Here is a 14,225-nt window from a genome sequence, read left to right on the forward strand (position 1 = left end):
ACTTTCTCAGTTGACGTAAGAAGAAAAGTCTTTGTTGTGCCTTCCTCTGTAAGGTGACAGTGTGGGTGTGCCAGCACAGGTCGCTGCAGATGTGGGTTCCGAGGAGGCGGACGCAGGGTACCCTTATGACCTCAGTGCCGTCGATGAAGATAGGAGGCGGTGTTGGTGGATGCTTCCTGAAGTCTATGATCATCTCCACGGTTTTTGGCCGTGTTGAGGGTCAGATTGTTTTCCTTGCACCATAGGCAGATGTTGTCAACTTGCTGCCGATAGGCCTGCTCATCGTCCTTGGTTACGAGGCCTACGATGGTGGTATCATCAGCAAACTTGATGACCTTAACCGAGTCAGCTGATGACCTGCAATTATTGGTGTAGAGGGAGAACAGCATCGGGGATAGGACACAGCCCTGTGGGGCACCTGTGTTGGTTACCCTTGGTTGAGAAGAGATCTTGTCCAACTTGACAATTTGGGATCTGTTGGTCAGGAAGTCCATCATCCAACGTTGCAGTGTCGGGTGGACCTCGAGTGCCGCCAGGTCGTTCTGGAGAATGCTGGGGCAGATTGTATTAAACGCAGAGCTGAAGTCCAGTAGGAGGATTCTGGCATACGAGTCTGGTTTGTCTAGGTGATCATTGATGAGCTCAAGGCAGATGATGATAGCGTCATCAGTGGACCTGTTTGGCCTGTATGCGAACTGAAACGGATCCAGCCGGGGCATCGTGGAGTGCTTGAGGTCAGCCAGAAGCACTCTTTCCAGGGTCTTCATAATGACGGAAGTAAGAGCCACAGGCCTGTAGTTATTGATGTCGGAGATGCCTTGCTTCTTGGGGACAGGGATGATTGTGGACCTCTTGAAGCACTCTGGGACTCTGCCCTCCTGTAGAGACTTGGCATAGATAGAGGTGAGGATAGGGGCTAGCTGCTGCGAACATGTTCTTAGGCATGCCGGTGAGACGCCATCTGGGCTTTCCTGGGATTTAACGTGGCTAGATGGCGTAGGACCTCAGCCTCGCATACCTCCGGCGGGTGTGGGCTTGGCTCAGCCTCAGTGATAGGTGAATGGGCGGGAGGAGTAGGGGGCCCTGCCGGAGTCGACTGCTTCTCAAACTTACAGTAGAAGTCATTGAGCTCTTCTGCTAACTTGATGGTTGGTGTGGCATGTTGAGGGGGGGGCTTATAGTTGGTAGCCGTCTTTAGTCCTTTCCAGACAGCTCGTGGGTCATTTGAGCTAAGATTGTGTCTAAACTTCTCGGAGTACTCTCTTTTTGCTGCTCTGAGTTCTCTATTGAGGTTGTTCCTCGCTGCTCTGTAATCCTCCAGGTTCCCAGACTTGTGCGCCGTCTCTTTGCGTTTCCTCAGTTGCCATAGCTTGTTGGAGAACAACGGCTTGTTGCTCGGGTAAACTTTGAAGGTCTTGGAAGGAATGCATGAGTCTCTGCAGAATGCAATGTATGAAGCAAGATTATCGGCCCACTCGTCCAGGTCTGGCGCCTCCAGGGCCTTCCAGTCGGTGCAGTCGAAACAGGCGTGAAGTCGGAGCTTGGCCTCACTTGACCACGCTTTAGTCGAGTGTAGGACTGGTTTCGCTGCCTCTAGCTGTCTTCAGGAGGTGGGAATCAGGTGGATGAGGCAGTGGTCTGAGGAGCCAAGTGCTGCGAGTGGGACTGCCTTGTACGCATTTTTCAGGACAGTATAGCAGTGGTCCAGGGTGTTCAGGTTCCTAGTGGGGCAGGTAATATGCTGATGGTAATGTGGCAGCTCTTGGCGAAGATTGGCCTTGTTGAAATCGCCCATGACAATGAACAGCGAGTCGGGGAGGGACATCTCCCACTGCTTGATGGTGTCACTGAGGTCGCACAGGGCGTGTTTGACTTTGGCGCTGGGCGGAATGTATGCCCCCACTAAGACGAAGGAGGAGAGCTCTCTTGTCGAGTATGATGGCCTACAGTTGACCATTAAGAGTTTGAGGTCCGGAGAGCATTTCCTGGCAAGTACTGACGTGGTGGAGCACCATAGGGAGCTGATATAAAAACAAATGCCTCCACCCTTCTTTTTACCAGAAAGAGTGGCATCACGGTCGGCTCGGATAAGATTGAAGCCTGGCAGATGAAGGGCATTGTCCGGGATGCTGTCATGTAGCCACGTGTCCATGAAGCAGAGGATTGGTGAATTGCTGCTGAGTCCCCTTTTGTCACTGAGGAGACAGAGTTCGTCTAGCTTGCTGGGAAGGGAGCGGACATTTGCCAAGAGAACTGAGGGGATGGGTGACCTCAGGCCTTTCTTTTTCAGTCTTACTTGAGCACCTGCGTGACAGCTCCTCCTGCGCTGTCTAGGCCAGGGGCCATGGGCAATGCCTGCGAACTTTAGGGCAGGATTCCAGACAGTGTTATACAGCAGCCTATCCTTGGCAGTGCGCGCTTCCCCAGGGGGAAATTTGCGACCTGCTGTAGGAGATGATGGGGGCAGGTGGTGGCATGGGGCAAGCGGGACAAGGCAATACACCCAGTTGCAGTGATGATAGATCCCACCCTCCCCGCAGAAGAAGACGACTCTAGCAGTGGTGGGGGATATACCAATATGTTGTTCCGTGTGGGAGTAGAGTCGCAGTGCGGCAGGATATGTGAGCGCAGTGCAAGTGTGTGCCGGCCATGGCAGATGCCATAAGGGGGGGACGGTACTGGGCCGTAGGCAGAAGCAGTTCATGTAGCTGAGCAGATCAGATGTGGCAGCAGCTGTTACAGTTAAATAGATGGGGCAGCAGTGTGAGCAATCTCAGAGTTGCAGAGATAATAATAAAAAGAAAAGTCAGTCTTACCAGGGCAACGTTCTAAGTAATATAGAACGTTGCATAGAAAGCCTAATGGATGTGTATATCTTTATTTGTAATATAGTGTAAATACTAAGAAATGACTCTACTTGATGTAGAACCAACAGATTATAATTCATTATTCTGTCTACAGAAGCTAAACCTAATTGGACAATATAGCGCACTGCTCTCTGCAATGTGTTTTTAGATGAACCTCATTATTCAAATACACATTTACTACAGGCATTAAAGCAGTAGAAAGTAGTATGTTTTTTCATAGAGCTAAGAATGAAGTAGTCAAGATCTATTCAGGATTAAGCACAAGGCGGGGTGGTTGCAAACAGAGACACAGGGGAACAATCCCAACAGTCACAATATGGTGATTTCAGCTGCTCATACACAGAAACTCACTCTCCACCCTGCTGTGTTTCCCTTCATGTATATTTCAGATTCCTCTTCCCTCCAATTCAGTCATTCATATATGATGAAATGCATTCCTACAGTCACACCTGTGTTCATTAGTAGACCGTTTAACACTGAAATTAATGTCTTTGGTGTGTGCAATGAGCAGCAGCACCTTCTAAAGCTAGGTACACACAGGGGCATTGTGTTGCATACCCCTTTAAAAACAGGATGGATCCCATCGGAGAGGAAAAGTCACACCATGCATTACATACAGTGGAGGATTCTGTCAGTGAAACGTGTTCATCACTGCAACCGTTACAGGAAGGGGCATAGCTAGGAATGACTAGGCCCTACAGCAAAAAAAATTTATACGCCTCCCTTTCCTCCCAGACCTGCCACCCCAATATCCCAACACCCCTCTCGGAACCCTCACCACAAAGACCAATGAATGACTGAAACTCACTGCTGCATGATGTACAATTTACTACCTTAACGTTTGTTTCTTCCCCACCCTTCTAAAAGGAAATACCATAAGGCCAAACCTGCCAATACAGACATATGGAGGCTGCTATTTCTCACTTCGTCCTATATAAAGCTAGCTGCCTAGCTGTCATGATGCTCTTCCATTGATACTTTCATTAATTCAGTGTTACTATGCAAATCTGTTGGTCTGAGCTCCTTCTGCATTTGCGCACTGCCTATGTTCCAGGTGTGTGACTCAGAAAGCACTGCAGCCAAAAGATCAGCATGGCAACAAGGCAAATCATTCTATTTATTTATTTTTAACATGGACTAAAAAAAAAGCAGCCACTGTATTTCTTTCATTAAACGGACTCATGGAAATTAGTCTTTTGATGTTTAAAAAGGGAACTCCAGTGAAAATAATGTAGTAAAAAAAAAGTGCTTCATTTTTTTTACCATAATTATGTATAAATGATTTAGTCAGTGTTTGCTCATTGTAAAATCTTTCTTCTCCCTGATTTACATTCTGACATTTATTACATGGTGACATTTTTACTGTGGGCAGGTTATGTAGCTGCTCCTGGCTGTTTTGGCTGTTAGAGACAGCTGTAAACAGCTAATTCCTGTCTGTGAACATTATTACATTGTGGCAGTTTGCCCAGAGTACCGCGGTCCCAGAGCTTCTTGTGGGAGGGGTTTCAGCACAAAATCAGTCATACAGCGCCCCCTGATGGTCTGTTTGTGAAAATCATTATATTTCTCATGTAAAAGGGGGTATCAGCTACTGATTGGGATAAAGTTCAATTCTAGGTTGGAGTTTCTCTTTAAGCTACACAATTAATATTCATGTCAGCTGAAGAAATCGTAAGAGGAACTTTAACCAAGGATTAAACTTCATTCCAATCAGTAGCTGATACCCCCTTTCCCATGAGAAATCTTTACCTTTTCTCTAATAGTGCATCGGGGTGTATTTGTGGTTGATATTGTGGTGACCCCCTCCCCCACAGTGTGATGTCATGATCATGGTCTTGACAGTTCGCTGTCTGTGAACCTCATTGCATTGTGAGAAATAACGGCTTTTTCCAACTGCCAGGCAAGCAGAATCTTCCTCTGTGCATAGAACTCTCAGTAACGAACATTCTGCACAGATCACCTGGCAGAACTAAAGATGTCACCACCAGCGACAATTTTCAGAATGTAAATCAGGGAGAAGAAAGATTTTACAATGGGCAAACACTGACTAAATAGTCTATAAATAAATACAGTAAAAAAAATGAGCAATTTTATTATGTCATTTTCACTACAGTTACTCTTTAAGTGATAGTTTGAATCTTAAAGTGGACCTCCGGAGTAATTAAAATCTTGTAGCCTCCTAGTAAAAAACCTACCTGAGCAGCCTTGTCCTGCAGTAAATATCTGCGGGGGAGGCGGGGCCATGTGCCGGAAGTCGAGTCATGCGGGAACTTTGGGAAAGCTTCGCAGGACAAAGCTGCTCAGGTAACTATACCTTTTTTTATTAGGAGGCTGCAGGATTTTGTTAATTACTCCGGAGGTCCGCTTTAATTGGTAGTTAGTATATAAGCTACTCCGCTCTGCTCTAGGCAAATGGTGTATAAATGGAGTACTTAGTAAAAACAGCAATACCATTTCCTATACAGTAAGGAGATGAGTCCTGCTGAGGTATTGCTGATTCCTGACTTCCAATCCAACATTTCAGGTTGCTGGGCAACTGGGCACACTGAATACCAATAAGTTTGCCAGTTACCAAGGAAATGGACCCGTGCACATGTTGCATGCTGATTCCAGGCTGAAGGACTACCTGACCAAGTAGTGCACCCATATGGGGTCAGGATAACCATTCTTACAATTATTACATGTGGATAGGACTGTAAATATAAAATGCACAGTTTAAATGGCGTGAATTAATGAATTTATTAAGATAAATTTGGGTTTATATTTCCAGTAGCAGAAGGCAGTGATCTGTAATGTATGTAAATAAAGGAATAAATCACATTACATTGCAATAGGCAGTCTGGTAAAAGATGTAACAAAAATATACACAAGAATATGAGTATTTTATCAGCACACACAATCAGTAATTATAAAGAATATGCATGCTTACTAGCTTCACAGCATGCTAAGTTAACCATTAAGCCAATATAAACAACTATATAGTGAACTGAGACCTAAAGAAAGAGTTAATGCAATGCTTCAGCTAACACACAGTGTGAAGCAAACCATCAAATATGGGTTGAAATAAACAGGCCATTGCTTCCACATTGCTGTGGCATTGTTCATATGACCTTGCTGGACTCTCATTTGCCAAGCATCCCCTTGTCTCCATAGTTACAGGATGTGAAGACCAGCTCCCTTGAGTCTCCTTGTAGAGTAACCATGGTGATCTGGAGAGCAGTGCCAGTGAAAGACATAGGACTTGACTGAAGGAGACGCGAGCCCTGATACAAGAGACTCAAAAAGGCCAGGAAGGTGCATAATATATACAAACAGAAGCACAGAGCAGCATAAATAAGAGGGAACGGGAAAGCACAGTCTTAGCTTTGCAAAAATAGCAGTACTGGGTTTGGGCATCTGGAAGCGCTATATAAAATATTGCAATAGAATCAGACCAATAAAATTGAAAATAATATTTTGTAGTTAAATTTTTACATTTTTCAGTAAAGGCAGAAACCATTCTTGTTATGTGCAAATGTTATAACAAACTTCATATGTTATAACATTGACTGTTTTTTGTAATAATTTGACTGAAATAAACGGTATTGTAATTATTATTGATTTATAAAGCACCAACATATTCTGCGGCGCCGTACAGAGTGAGAAACAAACATGGGGTACATAATAGAAAATATTATACACAAAATTTAGAAATTGGTACATAATACAGAATTGGAAGACAGAGTAATTACAGTGACAAATGTAACTCGGTCAACAAAATGTATAGCAAATTCCAAGACACAAAAGGGTAAGAGAACCCTGCCCATGTAAACGTACAATCTAAAGGAATAGGGAGGAAACAAGAGGCGGGGTAGTATACAATAATAATAATAATAATGGCAGTATTTGTATAGCGCCTTTCTCCTGTCGGACTCAATGCGCGTGCGAGGCAGCCACTAGAGCGCACTCAGTAGCAGTGTTAAGGAGCCTTGCCCAAGAAACTCCTTACTAAAATAGGTGCTGGCTTACTGAACAGGCAGAGCCGAGATTTGAACCCAGGTCTCCTGTGTCAGAGGCAGAGCCCTTAATCATTACACTTTCCAGCCACATACAAGAAGTATGCCTAGAGGCAGTGTGTTTTTAGGTTATATTTAGTAGGAGCACAACTTGGCCAGAGGTTGAAGGGGCTGGCCTAAGTTAGTGCATATGCTTGCTTGGCGCTGGCGGCAAAAGTAAGTTTTGAGGGAGTGCTTAAAATGGGATAAAATTCTGACAAAACAGTCAATAAAAATGTGTTTTCCTACTTTTTATTACCCATACAGTTATCATATTTGCTTTTGTGCACAATATTGTCTGTCTACAAATTGCAAATTCCCAAAGTACAGTTTATCTGCTCTAAAAACTGCCATTGCATTTTATTTCATAGCTGCTGTATTTACATATAAAAATCTGCTGATCACTTCTCAGCTCTTTCTGCTTCTCAGCCCGGTATAGATCAGTTTCGGCAGTTTGCTAACGTTTACTTAATGTAACTAACTAGAGCTGCAACCTAATCCCTTAGCAACCAAAAGGCAGAGTAGGGACGGTACTTCTTCACACATTTCCATGAGTGGTTGTCTTGCAAGCAACCCAGTTTTGTGAGTATATTTCACTATTGCTACACAAATACCCTGGTGATCCAACGATATTACACCAGATCGGGCTCCTGGTTTTCTCGTGTTTTTTTTCTCTACAAACTCGCAAAAAGATAATGTTATCACCTGTTCGGATGAGTCTGTGTTTAACCGTTTGAATGCTGTTCTGCTACAAAAATGTTTGTTTTAGTAGATTTTATGCTTTAAATAATCTTTTAGAGCAAAGAGGAAATGCTGAGTTTCATACCACTTTAAAGATTTCAAAGGATGGAGAGTGGCGGATGTGTTTTGGAAGGGAATTCCAGAGGATGGGTGAGGCTCATGAGAAAACTTATATACGAGAATGCAAGGAGGCGATTCTAGAGGAGGAGAAAAGAAGAGTATGTGCAGAACAAAGATTACGGTTAAGTAGGTATCGGAAACGAATGAGGAGATGTACAGAAAGATTATGGAGAGCTTTGTAGACTAGAGTTAAAGGGAAGGTTCACACAGTTAAAAAAATCCAAATCCACTTACCTGGGGCTTCCTCCAGCCCGTGGCAGGCAGGACGTGCCCTTGGTGCCGCTCCGCAGGCTCCCGGTGTTCTTCGGTGGCCGACCCAACCTGGCCCGTCCGGCTGCCAGGTCGGGCTCTTCTGCGCTTCAAAATTAGCCTCACGGGGGCGCGCTGATGTCATCGGACGTCCTCCGTGCTGTACTGCGCAGGCGCAGAACTACTGCACCTGCGCAGTACAGCCAGAAGGACGTCAGACTACTGCGCCTGCACAGTAAAGTGCGGAGGACGTCAGATGACGTCAGCGCGCCCTCTTGAGGCGCACGTTGGAGCGCAGAAGAGCCCGACCTGGCAGCTGGCCTGGCAAGGTCACGCCACCGCAGACCACTGGGAGTCTGCGGAGCGGTGCCGAGGGCACGGCCTGCCTGCCACAGGCTGGAGGAAGCCCCGGGTAAGTGGATTTGGATTTTTTATTTTTTTTTATTTTACCGCAGATCTTCCCTTTAAGAGCTTGGAATGGAGACGTAATGGTTAATTGACAGTCCATGATTGAAAAAATGACGTCGATATTTTGGGTGACATACTGCACAGTAGCAGAGAGCTGGAGACTTTTGGGTGAGATCACAAGCCAGATAGCAATGATATATTGTGCAGGCAGTATTTATACTACTTTGCCAATTAAGTTTCTTCCAAGTCTTCTAGTGCCTTGCTCTTTTATTTTTGTGTTTATTTTTTGCATACACTTAGGCCCCTTTTACACTTAATCAGTTGCTCTCAGTTAAAACGGAAAGAAAACTGATTGTCAAAGTAATGCCCCTGTTTTCTTATGGCACCTTTCACACTTAACACGTTTTAACTGAAATCTTTTTCACAATGCACTGCTATGGAAAAAACGCGTACTAACGCATACTAACGCACACTAACGCACACCAACTGATTAAGTGTAAAAGGGCCCTAAGGCAGAATTGTATTGATGCCTGTTTCCCTGAATAATCAGCAGTGGTAAAGTAGATTAATTAGTATTTTCCCCACATTAAAGTGAACCAGTAACACAAAGCATGCTAGTAACTTCTACCATCATCCATTTAATAGTCCAAAGTGAGAGCCTCCTATGGGCAGGCAGACTCTGGCACTAGCCTGTTTCATGGTTGGGCTGGTGTCAGGGCCGGTGTAGTGTCAGCGTTTGCAGCCCCACAGATTTTGCAGCTCTGTGGGTTCTGCACATGCGGCTGTGGGACGTGCGTGCTACGTCATCCTCCAACGCTGCAGTTCAATTCACTTACGGTGTAGTGTGAAGAATCTGTGTATTTTAATATTGCTCTGTTTATCTCATTATACTCCACCCCTTCGCCGCATAGTCCACCCCTTGCTCGTCACTGCCTCTCTAATTCAATGGCAATTAATTATCAATAATCTTTGAATAACTTTTTATATCTACCTTCTATACGATGATACAGAGGATATCAGGGAGGGCTGTAGGTTAGTATGCTAATGTCATCGGTGGTGGGCGGAACATTTATACACAATTCAGCTGCATAGAAACGGGTTTGCGCTTTTAATTGTCGCGTACTGAAGACGTGTAGCCCGATGCTCTAGTACGCGATGACGTTTCCCATTCTGCGTGCAGGGCTGCATTCGGGCTGCAATTTCTGACATTACACCGGCCTTTGACCTAAGCGACCGGTGCGATCGCTACGGGCGCCGGCCTCCAGGAGGCGCTCCTGCCGCCTGTGTTTTAATGCGGAAGCTGCGGCCCCGGCTGGGTCCGTCTCGCTCCGCCCCCTGGTGCCGCAAACATGCCCGTAATAGAGGGGAAGCCGCGGGGAGGGCAGCCCGACCTCTCCCTCCCTTTCTCTCCGGGCCACCCTCCGTGCTCCCCCCTCCGATGCTGCTGCAGACTGCAGAGAGAACAACTCACCTCCCTGGTTCCGATCGCCGGCGCCTCTCACGTCACTTGCCGCTGGTCTCCTCTTCTACATTGTCACTGATGCACACTAAACTTCCTGCTTAACAGGAAGTTTAGTGTGCATCAGTAACAATGTAGAAGAGGAGACCAGCGGCAAGTGAGAGGCGCCGGTGATCGGAACCAGAGAGGTGAGTTGTTCTCTCTGCAGTCTGCATCAGAGGGGGGAGCACGGAGGGTGGCCCAGAGAGGAAGGGAGGGAGAGGTTGGGCTGCCCTCCCCGCGGCTCCCCCCTCCACTATGAGGGGGGGCAGCTACCTATCTAATCTATACTGGGGGCAGCTACTTATCTAACCTATACTGGGGGGCACCTACCTATCTAACCTATACTGTGGGGCAGCTAACTATCTAGCCAATACTGGGGGCACCTACCTATCTAACCTATACTGGGGGGCACCTACCTATCTAATCTATACTGGGGGGGCACCTACCTATCTAATCTATACTGGGGGCAGCTACCTATCTAGCCAATACTGGGGGCACCTACCTATCTAACCTATACTAGGGGGCACCTACCTATCTAATCTATACTGGGGGCAGCTACCTATCTAGCCAATACTGGGGGCAGCTACCTATCTAACCTATACTGGGGGGCTTAAAAACAAGAAGAGAATTGAGAGCCCAATATGGTGCAGTATTGTCAGGTAAAATGAAGAGTTCAATACAATTTTATGTATATATATACTCACAAACACGGGTTACCAATAGGCAACCACTTCAAATGCAGGTGGGGAGCATTAGGACCTGACCCCACTCAGGTTAAGAAGTCGCTCTCTGTAGATAGTAGATGGGGATGCACCCCTCCACCCAGGGTGGACTAGAAGATCAGCAAAAACTCGGTATACAGAGGCGCCAGAGTAGAGTAAAACGTTTTAAAAACCGCTTAAAAGGAGAGGGGGATGTTAAGGTGGACTCACCTCCCTCTTACAAAAAAAGAAAACTCACTTGAGTCTCAATAAAATAGAATTGTCAAGTAATTTATTCAACTCCACAAATGCAACGCGTTTCGCGGGCGTGACCCCGCTTCCTCAGGCAAAAATAGGAGCACAACTCAGTGGGTCAAGCAATAAGTTTGAGCGCTCAAACTTATTGCTTGACCCACTGAGTTGTGCTCCCATTTTTGCCTGAGGAAGCGGGGTCACGCCCGCGAAACGCGTTGCATTTGTGGAGTTGAATAAATTACTTGACAATTCTATTTTATTGAGACTCAAGTGAGTTTTCTTTTTTTGTAAGAGGGAGGTGAGTCCACCTTAACATCCCCCTCTCCTTTTAAGCGGTTTTTAAAACGTTTTACTCTACTCTGGCGCCTCTGTATACCGAGTTTTTGCTGATATACTGGGGGGCAGCTACCTATCTAATCTATACTGGGGGCAGCTATCTATCTAATCTATACTGGGGGCGGCTACCTATCTAATCTATACTGGGGGAGCTACATATCTAGCCAATACTGGGGGCACCTACCTATCTAACCTATACTGGGGGCACCTACCTATCTAACCTATACTGGGGGGGCAGCTACCTATCTAATCTATACTGGGGGCACCTACCTATCTAACCTATACTGGGGGGGGGGGGCAGCTACCTATCTAACCTATACTGGGGACACCTACCTATCTAACCTATACTGGGGGGGCAGCTACCTATCTAATCTATACTGGGGGCAGCTCCCTATCTAATCTATACTGGGGGCAGCAACCGATCTAATCTATACTATGGGCAGCAACCCATCTAATCTATACTGGGGGCAGCTATCTATCTAACCTATACTGGGGGCACCTACCTATGGTAGATCCCCCCCCCCCTTAGTGTATATAGGCTACTAGTCTTGTAGATGTAGGCAGATTCCCCCTTTAGTGTATATAGGCTACTGGTCTTGCAGTCGCAGATCCCCTTTTAGTGTATTTAGGCAGCAGATTCCACCCCCCCCCCCATTAGTGTATGTGTGTGGTGCGTTCACACGCAAAGAGGATGAATTGGGGGGGCGCCAAAATCTGGTTATGCTCAGGGTGCTGTGAAACCTAAGGCCGGCCCTGGCTGGTGTTATCATAGAGAATGCATAGCTTAGAATATCAGGAGACCGGGTTTAGTTCAAACTTATAAATTCAATGTCTCCTTATATCCTGTCCAGCAAGGACTTCCCAAGAGCCCAGATATTTATTTGACAATTTTAAGAAGTATCAAGAACCTCTAGCAGTACTGTTTGGCTGATATTCCTCACCTTCCTACCTTAACATATATTTTCCCCCCTCCTACTACGAACCCCTTATTCTTATTATAGTACAAGATACCTCTAAATTTCCAGAAAACTGGAGTGTCTGTCAGCCTAAAGTGTACCCGAGATGAAAAATTAAAAAAATATATATACATACCTGGGGCCTCTTCCAGCCCCCTTCATCCTCATCGGTCCCTCAATGTCCTCCTGGATCCTCCACTAGGTGTCCCGGTAATTCGGCAAGCATCGCATGCGCAGTTCCCCCAACCAACTGAATTACCGGGCCACCTAGCTGGAGGAGGCCCCAGGTATGTATATATTTTTTATTTTTCATCTCAGGCTTACTTTGATGACTTTTTTAATGACTTCAAGTGGAGGATCAATGCATCATTGCAGTATGCCTGACCCCCAACCATGAATTCTGGGAAAAGACCACTTATTTCCTTTCTTAGCAGCTCCTGGAGGACAGGCATTGCAGTTGCAGGCACTATCTGCTTCTCTTCTGCTCAAGTGAATGGCAGAAGGCATGGACTTGAGGTGGCACAGTGGGGTGCAGTGCTAGGATTTCTAGGATGCAGAATGGAAGGCTGTAGGAGGGGGTGGTACCTGGCCTTTCACCCAACCTGGCCATTCATTCTTTCCTATGTAAAGGCAGTGTTGCCCATGCAGAGGAGTACAATGGTCCTCTTTGGTGACAGGAAAGGTCACAAGACACCTGAAGTTGAGGACCTCATAGGTGAATATAAAAGTGTTTTGGGGATGGGGGCGGGGCACATCATAGTTACATCGTTACATAGTTATTTGGGTTGAAACAAGACATACGTCCATCGAGTTCAACCAGAGAACAAAGTACAACACCAGCCTGCTTCCTCAAATATCCCCGTTGATCCAGAGGAAGGTGAAAAACCCTTACAAGGCATGGTCCAATTAGCCCCAAAAGGGAAAAAATTCCTTCCCGACCCCAGATGGCAATCAGATAAAATCCCTGGATCAACATCATTGGGTATTACCTAGTAATTGTAGCCATGGATGCAGTGGCGTAGCTAAGGAGCTGCAGGCCCCGATGCAAGTTTTACATTGGGGCCCCCCAAGCACTCTATACATAACAATTGATACGGCGCACCAAAACCTGCCAATGGCAACTACAGTGTCTGAGGTGCAAGAAGGGGATGGGGAGAAGGTGATTTATGATTACCACTATTCAACGTATCTATAGAAGTAATTATTATGATCACAGGACCAAAAGAGAGCTAATACTGTAATTGAGGGAGGGCCCTTCGGGGCCCCTTTGGCCCAAGGGCCCCGATGCGGTCGCTACCTCTGCACCCCCTATTGCTACGCCCCTGCATGGATGTCTTTCAATGCAAGGAAAGCATCTAAGCCCCCTTTAAATCTTTAGCTTAGGTAGGGCAGGAGCAAAAGATAAGAAACAGCGGAATTGTACTTGAAGTGGGCTGTCACTTAGAACATTTCTGAAACGCTTGCTCAGAGGATTTGAATAAAGAATACGAATACATGAGTATTAAAACCTACTTTTATCATTAGACTCCTGCAAATGTGAAATTTCCAATTAGTAGTTAGGCAATGCAGAAGAGACCTTATTAAAAAAAACCAAAAAAACATTATGTTCTAGTGCTGGTTTCATGCCGTGAGCTCAGTGTGTCAATTCAGGACCTGATTCAATTGCAAATGAAAAAAACAAACAAGTTTTAGGCATACAAGAGTTTTCCCACACATCACACTCAATGAAAGTAAGATTCTACTGCCTGCAAACAAATGATGACTGTAAAAATACATAAACTTGTGCATTCAGTGGCATGTTTTATGCTCAGGATAAACCTGAATCTTCAGGAACTGTGGATGCATGACAGGATGCTGGACTAGCATCTGAGATCCCTTTCAGCTTTGAAGTTCATCAAATGCCAATTTTTGTGGGTTCTGAGCAAGCAGTATCACAAAAAAAATCATGTGCTTTGTCAGAAATGATGGTGGGGGAATATTGGTACAGAGCTCTGGAAGCATATTTATCAAGGCTTAGGGCCTTTTTAGACAAGTTGGAGAAGGGTTCAAGGATTTCT

At 45.7% G+C, this 14,225-nt stretch overlaps 1 long non-coding RNA gene across 1 annotated transcript in view; it reads left to right on the forward strand.

Moving 5' to 3' along the window:
* Positions 1-6,077: 6,077 nt before the first annotated feature.
* Positions 6,078-14,225, forward strand: part of LOC137544170 (uncharacterized) — a 29,867-nt gene continuing 21,719 nt past the window's right edge. The window contains exons 1-2 of the long non-coding RNA XR_011025757.1: positions 6,078-6,161; positions 7,700-7,888. This is a non-coding gene — a long non-coding RNA (uncharacterized lncRNA). The remainder of the gene's footprint in view (positions 6,162-7,699; positions 7,889-14,225) is intronic.

Source organism: Hyperolius riggenbachi, chromosome 2 (assembly GCF_040937935.1).
Source record: "Hyperolius riggenbachi isolate aHypRig1 chromosome 2, aHypRig1.pri, whole genome shotgun sequence".
Taxonomy (NCBI): domain Eukaryota; kingdom Metazoa; phylum Chordata; class Amphibia; order Anura; family Hyperoliidae; genus Hyperolius; species Hyperolius riggenbachi.